At 40.5% G+C, this 17,666-nt stretch overlaps 1 pseudogene; it reads left to right on the forward strand.

The window, feature by feature from the left end:
• The window catches only part of LOC101278005 (transmembrane protein 216-like), a 37,108-nt pseudogene that overhangs the window by 1,419 nt on the left and 18,023 nt on the right, over window positions 1-17,666 (forward strand).

A 17,666-nucleotide genomic window follows, 5' to 3' on the forward strand; every position in this document is an offset into this window, starting at 1 on the left:
AAAAGTCTGACTGCTGGGTCTCCAGCGAGATGCTGTTGTTATCCTCCTCTAGATTTCCATGAAAACTTGACCCGATAAGCATCTGGCTCCAAAGTTTGCCCACCTTTTCGTGAATTACTATCTTTAGTCTACTAGGTGTCTTACTCCTAATACTCTTCAGCTGTTGCCATCTGTATTGCATTCGTGGTAATTGGTTGCGGTGCCCCTCTACAAAACTGGCCCCAGGGATATCCCAGAAGAGGGGTGGACCAGGACGCTAAGGGTCATGCAGGGTATGTAGGGGTGGAGCATATGGTCAGGCCATTCAAGATGGCTAATCTTTTGCTCTCTGTACATCCCTGCTGGACAAGCCCCACTTCACTCACATGACTATCCAAGCTCTTAATTATAGGGCTTAATTAGTAACTGCCTACATGCTCTCCCCCTACCCCAGCCCCAGCCACTGGTTTCCCTGGTAACTGATGAGCCCAACTGACATCAATTCCCCCTATTAACGGTAGCTTCCTTCTCCCCGGAGTAGTGAGGACTGCTGCCATGTCCTGCCTGCTGCATACCACACATGGCAGGTGTTGCTCCAGGATCCTTCGTTTCACACATGTAGGATGCCCTGCCCAGTAAGTCACTGATGTCTCTGTTGCTGTCTCCAGGCTCTTTCTTTGGTCTTGAGGCTGGACAATTACAGGGCTTGCAGGCCTGCACACGGGGTGCAGCCCAACACCTTAGTAGAGCAGTCGGGTAACAGCACTAGCAATAGATGTTCTCTCCAAGCACGCATTGAGGGTCCTGACCTCCTATATGAACACGGATGCAGAGTTATCTCCAAAATGAGCAGCAGGAATGTTCATGATCACTGTACTGGAGTAAACTATCTTGTACATGTGTGTACAAAGGCAAAACTGTAGTATAATATCATAACTGGGATATTGACATACAATCTCTTGATCTTATTTATATGTATAGTAATGGTATCTTTAATAAGATATTTTTTAAAAATATATATATATTTTAAGAAAGCCTCAGATATTTATGAGAGCATTAATCATAATACTAAAATGATAAAAACTAAAAATTATATTATGGCCTATTTAAAAAGCCAAATCTCAAGTTATTGTTGGGTGGTGGGATTAGAGTGATTTTTATTTTATTTTCCTTTTATGTCTATTTCTTTCTTTTCTACAGTTCAATATTACCTTTATGATAAAAATTAAACTTAAAAACCAAAACTTTGGGTATGATATGGACACAGCCTGAGAGTAAACATACAAACATCTAGAATGGTCAGAATTACCTGCAAAAGGGCCTAGTTTAGTTTTCTGACACGTGTTGTTACTTTGGTTGTTACTCCATCAACAGCGTAATACGTATACATACATTTTTTTAGTTGAGATAATTATAAGTTCGCAGTTGTAAGGAACAGGGCAGAGGGATCCTTTGTACACTTCATCCAGTTCCCCCCAGTGGTAACACTTTGCTAAGCTATAGTATAATGTCACAACCAGGATATGGACATGGACACAATCTACTGATCTTATTGAGATTTTCCCAGTTCTACTTGTGCTCATTTGCGTGTGTTCCTGTAGGTGCAGGCACACTTCTGTATCAAGTTCCATATGATTTTACCAGCTGTGTAGGTCTGTGACCACCATAGTCGAGATACTCAACAGTCCCAGCACCAAAAGGATCCCTTATGTTGTTGCCCTTTTATCATTATAACCACCTCTCGTGCCACCTCCCCAATTTCTCATCTCTGGCAACAACTAATCTGTTCTCCGTTTCCAAAGTTTCATCATTTCAGAAATGTTATATAAATGGAATTATGTACCATGTAACCTTTTGGAATTGGCTGTTTTCACTCAGCATAAATCCCTGGAGATTCGTCCAAATTGTTGCAGCCATCACCATAGTCTGTTCCTTTCCATTGGGGAGCAGTATTTCATGTTATATATGTACCACAGTTTACCCATGTGCATGTTGGAGGACACCTGGGTTGATTCCTAGCTTCAGCTACTACAAGTAAAGCTGCTGTGCACATTTGTGTACAGGTTTCTGTGTGACTGTATATTTTCATTTTTCTGAAATAAATACCCTAGGAATGCAATTGCTGAGTAATATGATGGTTGCATGTAGTTTTATAAGAAACTTCCAAAGTGTGTTCCAAAGTGGTTGTATCATTTTACATTCCCAACAGCAGTGTATGAGTTACCCAATTTCCCCACATTCTCCCCAACATTTGGTATTGCCACTTTTTAAATTTTAGTCATTCTGATATGTCTTAGTGATATCTCTTTGTGGTTTCACTGTGCACTTCCCTAAAGGCTAACAAAGTTGACCATCTTTTCAAGTGCTTATTTTCTATCTGTTTATCCTCTTTGGTGAAATGTCTATTAATGTCTTTTTTGCCCCTTTTCTAATTGGATTGTTTGCTCTTTTAAATCTTGAGTTTGGGGAGTTCTTCCCATTATAGATATTAATCCTCTACCATGTAGGTAATTTGCAAATATTTTCTCCCAGCTTATAACTTTTCTTTTCATCCTCTTCATGTGAGCTCTCATAGAGCAAAAGTTTTAAACTTTATGAAGTCCGATTTTGTGTGTGTGTGGTTTTTTCTTTTTTTCTTTTTTTTTTTTTTTGCTTTTATGGATCATGGTTTTGGTGCCAAGTCTAAAAACTCTCCTACTCTTAGGTCTCAAAGACTCTCTCTGTTTTTTTTTTCTAAAAGTTTTGTAGTTTTTATGTTTTACATTTGAGACTATGATCCATTTTGAGTTAATTTTTTTATGATGTGTGAGACTTCGGTCAAGGCTCATTTCTTCCTTTTCCTTTTCTCCTTTTCTCTCTCCCTCTTTCTCTCTTTTTCCTATGATGTCCAACTGCTCCAGCACCATTTGCTAAAAGGCTATCCCATCACCATTGAACTGCTTTCTCACCTTTGTCAAAAATCAGTTGGCTATATTTGTGTGGATCTATTTCTGGGTGTCGACAGCAGTTTGACACAGCATCTGCTTCACATGGAGTGATAGAGAATGAGGAGTTACTGCTTCACTGTGCGTGAAAGAAGAGGGGTCTCTGTGGGGTTATTAGTGTAAGAGAGCCAAATGCAGAATCAGTGAGTAAGCGCAGAACCTGGCTCACAAAGGAAAAATCTGCCTGGCAACTGTTGAAACATCAAGTCTGAGCTTAAAAAAAAAAATCATTCTTGCTTAAGGCATACAGCAGAAGACTGTGGTCAGTTCTCTGCCTCCCTATTGTCTTTTATTGTTTTATCACTTAAAGGAGATGGGACTCTTTGATTCCCCACTACTTTCTGTTACAGATAATCAAAGACTAATTTTTAGGATATCGCTTTGAGCTCTCAGTGTTTCCCAGAGGCTATAATTATCACGTTCCAAGAAGTGTTTCCTCCCCCTTAACCCCCTGCTGTCCATGTATTTGCAAGTGTCCAGACAGGTGGCTGAGTGGGGATGCTTCTTGGTTTTCATGCGAATAGGTCACCATGAATCCAGGGTACCCCATGAATCATCTTTGAGAAACCTAGCCCTGACTCATCTTACCTCATGCAGGTGCCTCATAGTATTTTCTCTGAATCAGTATGATTAAAATGATTTTGTCCTGAACTTGTTCACATTCTTTGATCACTTGGAGAGGTCTTTGAGGGATAAACTGATTATAACCTGGAATGCTCCCCAACCATAGTTACTTTCATCTTCACTCTCTCCACCTTTCACTGAGATTTAACTCCTTTTAATCAGAATAATCTATAATACAGATGGGTGCACAAAACAAACACTTTACCGTTTCTTAATATAAAGGGAATAAATCATCTCCTTCTCTGTAAGACACTTACACCATCCTGTCCTTTTTTATTTCCCCCTGGGAGCCTCTTCCGCCCTGTTCATGTGTCTCGTAATGCACATGGGAAAAGATGCCTGTCTCTCTCTTCCTCTTTCTCCCTTCGTATTTCCTCTTCTTCACTATATTTTAATCATATTTCTTTGTATCTTCCTTTCAGTAGGGGTAATGAATTATAATTTTGTGGTTTGAAATATTATTTATGAGGACTAAGTATATGTTTCCATCATAGATCCTTAACATTTTAGCTTCTTAACTACATGAAAATGGTTTCAACATGCAATTCAAATTAAAGCTTTGTAGTGGAGAAAGGGAAGGCTTCAGGTCTATCCTGATTGGAGACTGTTGGCATGAGAAAGCTGTAAGCTGCTAACTAGAATTGTGGAATTGCTGTGTAATTGGTTAGGGGTGCGTATTTGACTTTCTCTGGTTGGTCCTGAGTTGGAATTGAGGCCAAAAATGATGAAAGGTGTCAGTTATTAATCAAGTCCTGACTGTTTGGGGCCTATCATTACAGGGGTACCGTTTGGGTTCATGAACTGATGGCTAGAGATAGTAATCTGACTTCCTGGACTGCATACTAGGCTGGCTTTCTGGGTGGGTTGCTGCAGGTTGTGGGTCAGAGTCCTATTTATATATATATTTAAATATATTTATACATATATATATTTTTTATATATTCATAGTTTTAATATATATTTGTCTGTTTGTATAGTCAGTCTCTCAAGAATTTAAGCAGCTTATCTTTGAACAGATAACAGAATTAAGATTCAGACTCATGATGCAACAAGAGTATGAGTTTTTATCACTTCAGCATACTGTCTCTGTGAAAGGATTCCCAGAGAAAGGGTGGCAGAGATAACCAAGTTGGCAGATACGGTTGCATTTTAGCTGATACCTGCCGCTGGACATTGTTAGTTGCTAATCCATCCAGCTCCCATCTTCCTTCCTAACTAAACTCTGATTTTATTCAGGTATTAAGTCCCTTTGCCATGCAGCAGGATTGAAGTTGACTCCTTCTCCAATTCCAGGAACCTCGATTTTTCTAAGCCGAACAGCATCGGCGTTGCCCTGGTCACCTTTCCCCCCTGCTACCCCACCCCAGGCATAAACGTGTGACCTAATTTCGTCCAGAAAGAATGGAAAATGGAGGGAGGGGTCTCTTTCTTGTTGGGTGGCAGCAAAGGAGCACATATGCACCCTTTACTGCTGGTTGCCGTCACTGACCGTAAGGGCAAAGAGCCTTAGGTGAAGTCAGTGCTGTGGGTAACAGAATCAAAAGGCAAAGAGAACCTGGGTTCTCCATGATATCGGTGAACCATTGACGACCAACTCTGCAGCTGCCCTTCCTACTGACTTCTGTTACACGAGATAATTTCTTCGTCGCTTAAGGCAGTTTGAGTTGGGTTTTCTGATACGCAGAGCCAAAGCATCCTAGCGAACACAGCAGCCTAGCAATGAGTCTTTGCCTTCATACTCTGTCCCAAGTCCAGTAGTAAACTTTTGAACTTCAATAGAACAAAACGGTTGAGAGCCATTGCCCTGGACCCAGAATGCCTGCGTTCAAGGCCAGCTCCACTTCTTTGTAATTGCTGACCTTGGGAAAGCTACTTAATTTCTATATGCTTCACCCTTTTATTTAAACTGGAGATAATGATGATACCTAACTCGTAGGATGATTATAAGAGCGAAAATGTGTCAAGTGCTCAGAATAGCGCCTAGAACATTATAAGAGCTGTCAAAGTGTTCGTTGTTGGTATTGATATTTAAAACTTAATAAATATTCCCTAAACTTTCTTCCAGAGCGCGGGGGGTGGGGGTGGGGGGCGGAAATACTTACCATTTAAAACTTTAAATCATTTCCATTACTGAAGTAGCTGTATCCAGTTCAGCTTTTTCACCTCTGCTTCAAATGTGTAGCCAGGCTCCAGCATCCCAGGAGCAATCAGATGAAAAGGGGCCACTCTTTGCCTCCTTTCTTTACATGCCTCCTGTTCTGACACTTGATTTCAACGTACTCAACAGACTCACCTTTGCTTTCATTCTCTGGCTCTTCTAATGTTTTCTAACATTTTAATAACTGACAAGTCAACATCTTTCCTTTAAAAATTGCTGAAAACCCACCACTTTTAGACAATGTGTTCTGAGGGAGTGACAAGTAGTCCCCTCCTGATTACACCAGTGCTCTGTCTCTTTTCCATGGGGAATGTTCAACCAGGAAAAGAGAAACTACTACCTAAGTGCCTACTCTGCACCAAGTACTGTGTTAGTTGTTTTCACTACTTTTTTAAAGTTTTTATTGGAGTATAGTTGATTTACAATGTTAGCTTCTGCTGCACAGCAAAGTGAATCAGTTACACATATACATACATCCACTCCTTTCTAGATTCTTTTTCCATATAGGTCATTACAGAATATTGAGTAGAGTTCCCTGTGCTCTACAGTAGGTCATTATTAGTTATTTATTTTATATATAGTAGTGTGTATATGTCAATCTCAATCTCCCAATTTATCCCTCCTCCCCCTCTACCCCCTGGTAACCATAAGTTTGTTTTTAACATCTGTGTTTTCACTATTTCTTGAGTAATATATTTCTATTAATGACATACACACAAATTGGGTGATTTTTTTTAAGAGTTTTGTGTCAGAATAACCTGGGTTATGTATGACTAACAAATAATTCCCACTTTTTGTTTGTTTAAAATAGCAAAGGCATGTATTTCCTTTCAATCTACATGTCTTTCTCAAGTGTGTGGGCTGTGGAAACAGTGCTCTATATCAACAGTTGGCATACTTTTTCTTAGAGGTCCATTTGGTAAACATTTTAGGTTTGCATATTATACAGCCTCTGCCTCAACAATCTGATTCTACCATTGCAACTTGAAAACATAGGCAAATGGATATGGCTTTATTCCAATAAAACTTTATTTATAAAAGCAGGCAGCCAACCCAGGGGCTGTAGATTGCTGATTCCTGTTCTACATTATCCTCACTCTGGCACCCAGGCTGGTAGAGGCTCCCTTGTTTGGAAGGCACCCATCATGGCAGCAGGGAGAAAAAAGATCACGAGGAATCGTGCACCAGGTCTTGAGTGCTTCACCTGGAAGTGACCTGTATCACTTGCCCTCATGTTTTATTGACGGTAGGCAATCATACAGCCACATCTGAGTTCAATATATGGAGGTAAGGAAGCACACGTGTGAGCCTAGAAGAGCAGAATCAGGAAGACGACCAGAAACACAAGCCCTGGTCCTGACTATTGTACATTGCGTCATTCTGCTGTTCATCTCTTTCTGTGGCTATATTTTTGCTGAGCTTTGTGTTCCTAGTTAAGGAATGGTTTACTCTATGTTCCTACAGGTGTATTACTCAGTTTCTGGATAAACCGGGCCTCTTTTTTTCCTGCTTTTCTCATCCAGCCTCTAGGCTTGTTATTACTCAGCAAGGAAAGCACTAAAGAGCCAGAGGGAAAGAAGTGTAAAATGCAAATTCATCCACCTCAGATGTGGCTCCTGGGCCTTGTACCATCCACCTAGGAAAGTCCCTGCTGAGGGCCCACTGTCAGGCTTGGGGGTTGCAAAAATTTGCATATGATCGATTATTATCTAATTAACACAATATTCAAAGTAACCATTTTTTGAGGCAACGTCTGGCCTGTGTTGAACAGCTCTGTATGTTAGAAGTGTGTGTGTGTGTAGGGATGAATATTACAAAATCAATTTGGTCAGCTTCTCATTACTGTCTCCTTTTCCTCTATTTCCTCTTTACATTTTCTCTCCCTTTCTTCCTCTAGAGCCCTTATGTTTTCAGAGTCAAAGATAGGTTGGAAGGAGTGGGAATTAAGGATTTTTTCTGGTTAAAATATGTCCCTGGCCTATGGGCCTAATCATACCTTCCTCCAAATTTCTTTTTCTCCATCATCCATTCATCTATCCATCCAACATCTAAATGAGGATCTATTATCTGCCAGGCTCTATGTAGGCAGGTAACAGGGATATAAACTGTGCATAAGAACAATACAGCCTTTGCCCTCACAGTGCTGAAAACTTTTGTGGGGAAAAAAAATGTAATAATTGGTAAGAGAACTGAAGAATCCTGGAAGCTGGGGATTGTGAGGGAACATGTGGTGTGGGCATCTATCTCCTGGAAGGTAAAGCATTAGAGGGGAGAGTTCCTGTTACTCTATGTGAATGAAGGCACTACTAAGGGATTTTATGCACGAATGCTTTTGTTCTTTAACCTTTGGCTTGCACTGTTTATGCCATTGTTATCTTTAGCTCTGTTTGGAGAATGGCAAATAGCCAGCAAGTTCTCGGTTGATTTCCCATTTGCAATATGTTTCTTATTTATCTGGTTTTAGCTTAAAGATCAAATTGCCTTTAGGCCTACTTCTGATCTTTGCCAGAAAAAGCTGGCTCTTTCTCCACTCATCTGTGTAAAGCATTGCTCAGGTGAGAATTTTCACATGATTTGAATAGAAGAACTAAAACTTCCCAGGAAATAAAGAGAGCAGGAAGGGCATAACATTTATTTTGTTGCTTCCAAGGCTCAAGATACTATTTTGTGGTTTTCTTTTAACTTTTTTATTTTGTGGCAAAAATGTATACCTAGTTGGCATGCTGACCAAACAAAATGAATACAATACTTAAGTATAGAGATATTTTGAGAAAATTATTCTTACATAAAATCAGCACATTAAAAACAACAGAACCATATCTGGTGAAAACTCATTTATTTTGCAACCTGGAAAAATGTACTATTCCATATCACAGAATTTCCAGAAAACTTGCTCTTTTTGCATGCTCTTATGTGAGCAAATTTTTTTTAAAAAATGAAAGTATTTTGAATTAAAATATTTCTATGATGTTTCCTATCTCTTAAACCAAACATAATTTATTCTTGATGACTCCAAGCATAATTACACATGAATTCAGATGATTCTAATTTTCTGTAGCATATTGATACCCTTGGAGCCTACCTAAGAGGTCTGGGACAATTTATCTCAATAGGTGTGACTAGAATGCTTTACTTTAAAAGTATTTACAGGAAAACCTACTACAGGTTTAGTTGTTTGTGTTTTCTGGGTTTCTTTTCTTTTTTTTTTTTTTTGGTATCTTGTTAGGGGTGTCAGACATCCCTTTTTCCAGGTTTCATGTATCTGCTTCTAGTAACCACAAAACTAACAATTTATTACTTTTGTTTTTGTTTTTGTTTTGTGGTACGCGGGCCTCTCACCGTTGTGGCCTCTCCCGCTATGGAGCACAGGCTCCGGATGCGCAGGCTCAGTGGCCATGGCTCACGGGCCCAGCCGCTCCGCGGCATGTGGGATCTTCCCGGACCGGGGCACGAACCCGTGTCCCCTGCATCGGCAGGCGGACTCTCAACCACTGCGCCACCAGGGAAGCCCAATTTATTACTTTTGATTTATGTTGAACATATTTATTAGAATAAACTTGGTTGCATATAACATTTAGAACAAAAGTAATAGCAGCTAAAACAAGATAGTAGCTTATTTCTGTCTCGTGTGTAAGAAACCAGAGATAGGCAGTCCAAGATGAGTAGGACACATCTTGAATTTCTTAGGGATTCAGTTTCCTTCTAGCTCTCCACTGCAACATCTTTAGGCCATAGTCCTCATAGTCACAGTCCAAGAAGACTCCTAGAATCATCATAGCAAGGCAGCCAGCAGATTGGAAGGTGGGAAGACAGCAGGGCTGGGTCCCACTTTGTGGGATACTTCCTGGGTGGCCTATAGAACAACATTGCTGCTTGTCTTTCATTGGTCAAAAGTTTATCACCTTTATAGTTGTAAATATAGTTTTTACCTGGCTGCATGACTTCCCCTGAACAAACTTGAGTTTCTGATACTAAGTAGAAATGGAAGAATGGATGCTGGGGCCAACCACTGGCAGCCTCTGCCATATTCCAATACCAAATATCCAAGCCTCTTAGAGAATTGTGCAGAGGTCTTGAATCATGTGGGTTTCTCCTAGGAAGTAAAATGAATGGCATTTAATGCATGGACTTCTATGCCTTCATCACTACAAGGCCTCTGGAAATTTTTCCAGATTCCCAGCTGGGTTCTGAATAACTAAATTCATTACATAAATGGCATTTGAGCAGTGGAGGTGCTATTGTGGCTGAAGCGAATACTTATCTATAAAATCCTTTTCTAGAATTCAAGAAATTCTGCTTTGCCATATCGCATAGATGCATTCCAAATGTGGGAGTTTCCTCTCGAAGTATGTGCCTCCAGTGTGTGCAGGAATTGTATGTGGCCTGAACAGTTTAGACTGGAGCCTAACATTTGGTTACATCTACTCCCCTTGTCATTGTTTCTCATCTTATGGAATTTATGCCAGGACCTACTAGAAATAACTTTTTCACATTACATAATTCCTAGAGTATAAGCAAAATCTTATATTTGGTTTGTTTTCTACATTTTGTCTCTCTAAATCTATTCCTTGCAATATTTGAAACTTTGCAGTGAAGAAGATGAAGTACTCATGAAAACAGGATGCCAATTTGTACATTTAATATATTTGTGTTTGGCAAGGATCACTGTGGGCATTATTTTTGGTTCCCTGGTATTTGGTTTAAATTAAAAACATTTGCATGAGGACCTCCTTGGTGGCACAGTGGTTAAGACTCTGTGCTCCCAATGCAGGGGGCCCGGGTTCAATCCCTGGTCAGGGAACTAGATCCCACACGCATGCTGCAACTAAGGAGCCCACCTGCCACAACCAAGACCTGGCACAACCAAATAAATAAACAAAATCAATATTTAAAAAAGAAAAAAGAAAAACATTTGCATGAGCTAGACAGGTGTCTGATCTAGAACGGGGTCTCCTGCTCCTGTGTCCTTGAGTGACTTAGTTCTCTGGGTAACTCTCATGGCAGCACACATGCTCTTCTGGTGAATTATACAGGCTGCATTTTAACTGCCCTGACCTAGCTGTGCCCACAAATGTGACTTTTGTATGTGAAGCAAATGTGGAAAGTGGAAACAGAGTTTAGCTCACTACTGGGCTGATGAGCAGCTGCTGTGCACCAATACAGCTGCACTGGTTGTTTACAACTGCCCTACCAGATGTCAGATATTTTGAATATCTCCCCTAATAAGGATTGGATAGATCTTCCTAATTATATACCAAGGACTCACCAATGCAAGATTTCCAGTGCTTCTAGAAGTCCACCCCCCACACCATCTCCTGCACCTCAAGCTGTCTGCAATTCCCAGCCAAGCCTGGAAAGAGGTGCCTGCACTGGGCAGATGATGCAGTTCTTTGTCTTCCACATTTGACATAATGACCATGGTTCACTCTGTTTTTACTCCAGCAACTCAGCCATTCCTGGCCTCGATATGTTCACATGCAGTCATAACAATGGGAGTAAATGCTTTCTTGACACACCATTAAAAGGAAAAGGTGAAATAACAAGACAGCTTAGGCATCTTCCTTCTGCACCCTCTGCAGGCATCTGCCTCCTCTGTGCGTCCTGCCTGGTCTCTCACTTATTACTGCAGGGGAATAATCTGCTAAATGCTGGGGAGTTATGGAAATAAGTGCAAGTCAGTCCCTGCCCTCAGGTGCTTACAATCCAGTGTGGAAATGGTGAGGGAAGCCACAATGATGAAGATGAGGGATCTTGACCTAACCCAGGCCCTCCTGTGAAGGAACTTAAGTGAGGGGAGAAGAGAAAGAATGGGTATCTTAGTCTGCTCAGGCTGCCATAACAAAATATCATAGACTGGGTGGCTTGAACAACAGACGTTCATTGTTTCATAATTTTGGAGGCTAATAGTCCAAGATCAAGGTTCAAGTCAATTTGGTTGCTGGCTGGAGCTCTCTTCCTGGCTTGCAGACAGCTCCTTCTTGCTTGTCTTCATGTGGCATTTATTCAGTCTGTGCACTGGGGGGAGCAAGTTGCCAAGCTGCCTGGTGTCTCTGCTTAAAAGAACACTAATCCTGTTTTTGGCCCCTCCCAAATTCTCCTGGTTATTTTTTGGTGGCAGAACCTCATTCTTTATCGCGACCTCCTGTTATGAGATAACTCAGGCAAGTGGTTATTATCGTGTCTGGCCAAGGCAGGTAGTTTCGGTCAGTGGTTCCTTAATATAGGTAATGTTCCATTTTGTGGCAGCTTCAGCAGCCTGGATCCTGGAATGAGGATGCAAAGCTGAGCTCCCAGCCAGCTAGCAGTGGACACTAAGTATAGTCATGTAACCAGCACACAGATTCAAAAATAAGACATTACCAGCAGCAGAATAAGCCTGATCAAACTTATTCAAGGCAGCTGTCCTCCAACAGCTGTGTGGCTGACAGGGTCTTGGTGCTCCAGCCGGCTGTCAGGCCTGAGCTTCTGAGGTGGGAGAGCCGAGTTCAGGACATTGGACCACCAGAGACCTCCTTGCCCCATGTAATATCAATCGGCGAGAGCTCTCCCAGAGATCTCCAGCTCAATGCTAAGACCCAGCTCCAGTCAATGACCAGCAAGCAATAGTGCTGGACATCCTATGACAAACAACTAGCAAGACAAGAACACAACCCCACCCACTAGCAGAGAGGCTGCCTAAAATCATACTAAGTTCACAGACACCCCAAAACACACCACTGGACGTGACCCTGCCCACCAGAAAGACAAGATCCAGTCCCACCCACCAGAACACAGGCACTAGTCCCCTCCACCAGGAAGCCTACACAACCCACTGAACCAACCTTAACCACTGGGGACAGACACCAAAAACAACGGGAACTACGAGCCTGCATCCTGCAAAAAGGAGACCCAAAACACAATAAGTTAAGCAAAATGAGAAGACAGAGAAATACACAGCAGATGAAGGAGCAAGATAAAAATCCACCAGACCAAACAAATGAAGAGGAAACAGGCAGTCTACATGAAAAAGAATTTAGAGTAATGATAGTAAAGATGATTCAAAATCTTGGAAACAGAATGGAGAAAATACAAGAAACGGTTAACAAGGACCTAGAACTACTAAAGAGCAAACAAACAGTGATGAACAACACACTAAATGAAACTAAAAATTCTCTAGAAGGAATCAATAGCAGAATAACTGAGGCAGAAGAACAGATAAGTGACCTGGAAGATAAAGTACTGGAAATAACTACTGCAGAGCAGAATAAAGAAAAAATAATGAAAAGAATTGAGGACAGTCTCAGAGACCTCTGGGACAACATTAAATGCAAGAACATTTGAATTATAGGGGTCCCAGAAGAAGAAGAGAAAAAGAAAGGGACTGAGAAAATATTTGAAGAGATTATAATTGAAAACTTTCCTAATATGGGAAAGGAAATAGACAATCAAGTCCAGGAAGTGCAGAGAGTCCCATACAGGATAAATCCAAGGAGAAACATGCCAAAACATGTACTAATCAAACTATCAAAAATTAAATACAAAGAAAAAATATTAAAAGCAGCAAGGGAAAAGCAACAAATAACATACAGGAGAATCCCCATAAGGTTGACAGCTGATCTCTCAGCAGAAACTCTGCAAGCCAGAAGGGAGTGGCAGGACATATTTAAAGTGATGAAAGGGAAAAATGTACAACCAAGATTATTCTACCCAGCAAGGGTCTCATTCAGATTTGATGGAGAAATTAAAACCTTTACAGATAAGCAAAATCTAAGGGAATTCAGCACCACGAAACCAGCTTTACAACAAATGCTACAGGAACTTCTCTAGGCAGGAAACACAAGAGAAGGAAAAGACCTACAATAACAAACCCAAAACAATTAAGAAAATGGTAATAGGAACATACATATCAATAATTATGTTAAATGTAAATGGATTAAATGCTCCAACCAAAAGACACAGACTGCCCGAATTGATACAAAAACAAGACCCATATATATGCTGTCTACAAGAGACCCATTTCAGACCTCAGGACACATACAGACTGAAAGTGAGGGGATGGAAAAAGATATTCCATGCAAATGGAAATCAGAAGAAAGCTGGAGTAGCAATTCTCATATCAGACAAACTAAACTTTAAAATAAAGAATATTACAAGAGACAAAGAAGGACACTGCCTAATGATCAAGAGATCAATCCAAGAAGAAGATATAACAATTGTAAATATTTATGCACCCAGCATAGGAGCACCTCAATACATAAGGCAAATGCTAACAGCCATAAAAGGGGAAATCAACAGTAACATAATCATAGTAGGAGACTTTAACATCCCACTTTCACCAATGGACAGATCAACCAAAATGAAAATAAATAAAGAAACATAAGCTTTAAATGATACATTAAACAAGATGGACTTAATTGATATTTATAGGACTTTCTATCCAAAAACAACAGAATACACTTTCTTCTCAAGTGCTTATGGAACATTCGCCAAGATAGATCATGTCTTGGGTCGCAAATCAAGCCTTGGTAAATATAAGAAATTGATATTGTATCAAGTATCTTTTCTAACCACAATGCTATGAGACTAGATATCAATTACAGGAAAAAAAACTGTAAAAAATACATATGGAGGCTAAACAATACGCTACTAAATAACCAAGAGGTCACTGAAGAAATCAAAGAGGAAATCAAAAAATACCTAGAACTAAATGACAGTGAAAACATGATGGCCCAAAACCTATGGGATGCAGCAAAAGCAGTTCTAAGAGGGAGTTTTATAGCTGTAGAATCCTACCTCAAGAAACAAGAAACATCTCAAATAAACAATCTAACCTTACACCTAAAGCAATTAGAGAAAGAAGAATTAAAAAACCCCGAAGTTAGCAGAAGGAAAGAAATCATAAACATCAGATCAGAAATAAATGAAAAAGAAATGAAGGAAACAATAGCAAAGATCAATAAACTAAAAGCTGTTTCTTTGAGAAGATAAACAAAATTGATAAACCATTAGCCAGACTCATCAAGAAAAAAAGGGAGAAGACTCAAATCAACAGAATTGGAAATGAAAAAGGAGAAGAAATAACTTACACTGCAGAAATACAGAGGATCATGAGAGATTATTACAAGTAACTCTATGCCAATAAAATGGACAACCTGGAAGAAATGGACAAATTCTTAGAAATGCACAACCTTCTGAAACTGAACCAGGAAGAAAGAGAAAATGTGAACAGATCAATTACAAGCACTGAAATTGAGACTGTGATTAAAAATCTTCCAACAAACAAAAACCCAGGACCAGATGGCTTCACAGGCGAATTCTATCAAAATTTAGAGATGAGCTAACACCTATCCTTCTCAAACTCTTCCAAAATATAGCAGAGGGAGGAACACTCCCAAACTCACTCTATGAGGCCACCATCGCCCTGATACCAAAACCAGACAAAGATGTCACAAAGAATGAAAACTACAGGCCAATATCACTGATGAACATAGATGCAAAAATCCTCAACAAAATACTTGCAAACAGAATCCAACAGCACGTTAAAAGGATCATACACCATGATCAAGTGGGGTTTATTCCAGGAATGCAAGGATTCTTCAGTATATGCTAATCAATCAATGTGATACACCATCTTAACAAATTGAAGGATAAAAACTATACGATAATCTCAATAGATGTAGAAAAATGTTTCAACAAAATTCAACACCCATTTATGATAAAAACTATCCAGAAAGTAGGCAAAGAAGGAACTTACCTCTACATAATAAAGGCCATATATGACAAACCCACAGCCAACATTGTTCTCAATGGTGAAAAACTGAAACCATTTCCACTAAGATCAGGAACAAGACAAGGATGTCCACTCTCACCACTATTATTCAACATAGTTTTGGAAGTTTTAGCCACAGCAATCAGAGAAGAAAAAGAAATAAAAGGAATCTTAATCAGATTCAATTCCCTTGAATTGTCCCCATTGGCCTTGCTCCCCACCTCCTAGCTTAGGTCCTCAGCCGCAGAAGCTACTTCCATTTGAGGGGGATGGGTGATGCTAGATGTCCTAGAAAGAGCCAGAGTAGATGCCTGAGTGGGCCGTTGGAGGGGCAACATCCTGATGGTCCTTCAGACTGCAGTTTAGAATAACCACGTTTCTAGAGCTAAAGCCAGGGCAGACCTCCAGGCTGAGAGAAAAATGTTTAGAACTGGAACTTCTCCAGACTGAGTTGAATAGAATATGGTTGCTCTAGGTTGCAGGAGGCAGTAGGGAAAATAAAGGAACCTGGCTGAGGGGCAAGATCTAACTGTTATCCACAGCTCTGAAAAGGATCTGCGGTTCACAGGCATATACTCAGGCCCTGTGTGCTCAAGGTCTACACCTCACTCAGAGACCTCCTTTCTGTGCTTCCCTGGGCTCTCAAGGTTTCCCCAGCTAGGTTTCCCACGTCTCTCTCTATGTGTGTGAACAGATACCGTGGGAATTTCTTGTTTTCCCCATCCCTCCCCTGGTGGGTCACTCAGAGCCAGTGCCTGGAAGCAGAAGCAGGTGTGGTCAGGGTGGAGCAGTGGACTGAACTTTGACCTCTGGGCATGTGTATAACAGTTCCTAGGGAGAGATTGCTAAGATTTCTATAACTCCAGAAAGTGTGTAGCCCTCTCCCAGGTGTGCCATGTAGCACAACTGCAGAGGGTATGATTCACACCAAAGTCTACATGAACAATGCCCCAGAGTTGCACAGTGCAGAGCCTGTCAGGCCATTCAAAGTGACCCTGCCTCTCCCTAGTGATCCCTAGTCCTGAAGGAATTGGTTACTGCACCCATCTTCTCTAGCAATAGCAGGAATGGAAACAGAGCCAATAATGACAAGGCCAAGATTTATTCAAGTGCTTGTGCAAAACGTTTGATTTTCCATACGATTTTATTGCTCTAGTACATACCTTGATATTGGAAGTGACCTATACTTTCATGGATCTCCAGTCATCAGCTTTCTTCTAGCTTTGCAAGGGGCAATTTGCCTAAGAAATCAAATTATTTATTCCAGGTAAAGGTTGCTTTCAGTCCCCCCAATATCTAAATCTCCTCTGGGAAAAATAGGTTAGTAATTCTTCTGTTTATAAGGCTGACTTGATCTTGGTGAACCAAACATATGAAAAATTATTTCAATTAGGACTGGAAAGTACAAGGTGTCCCTGAGGATTTCAAAGCAGCAAAGAGATTTTTTCTTACTTATTTAAAATCTAGCAGTGATACGTGTTAATATCCAAGAATCTCTAAACCAGTGGCTCCCAATATGTGGTCCCTGAAACAGCATCACCTGGGAATTTGTTAAAAATGCAAATTATCAGGTCCCACTCCAGATCTACTGAATCAAATTCTGAGGGGTAGGGCCCGGCAATCTGTGCTCTAACAAGCCCTCCAGGTGATCCTGATGCATGCTTATGTTTGCAAAGCAGTGTTCTAGGACTAGGAAAGTGATTCTCAGTCTTGCTTGTATCTAAGAATTCCCTGGGGAGCTCTTAAAAAATCTGCCCATGGCCACGCCCCAGACAAATCAGAATCTCTGGAAGGGGAACACAGACATAAATTCCCCAGGTGATTACAATGTGCACCTATGGTTAAGAAACACATTGTTTTAGGAGCAATACATCTCAAATTTTAGCATGTATAAATATTTGTTAAATATTTAGATTAAATACTTGTTAAATATTAGATTACCCCCAGAGATTTTGATTCAGTAGATCAATGGTAAGGCCCAGGAATTTATGTTTTTAGCCAATAGCCCAGGTGCTATTGTAGAAGGTCCATGGACCACTCCTTAAGGAGCACTACTTTAGAGCCAGAACTACCTAAAGAATCTTGAGGAAGGACTGTGCTTACCCGTGGGAATTAAGAAGCCATAGCTCTGAAGACTTTAAGTTGCAGGGTCAGTTGTATGGTGATGGATGGT

This window comes from Orcinus orca, chromosome 7 (genome assembly GCF_937001465.1).
Source record: "Orcinus orca chromosome 7, mOrcOrc1.1, whole genome shotgun sequence".
NCBI lineage: Eukaryota > Metazoa > Chordata > Mammalia > Artiodactyla > Delphinidae > Orcinus > Orcinus orca.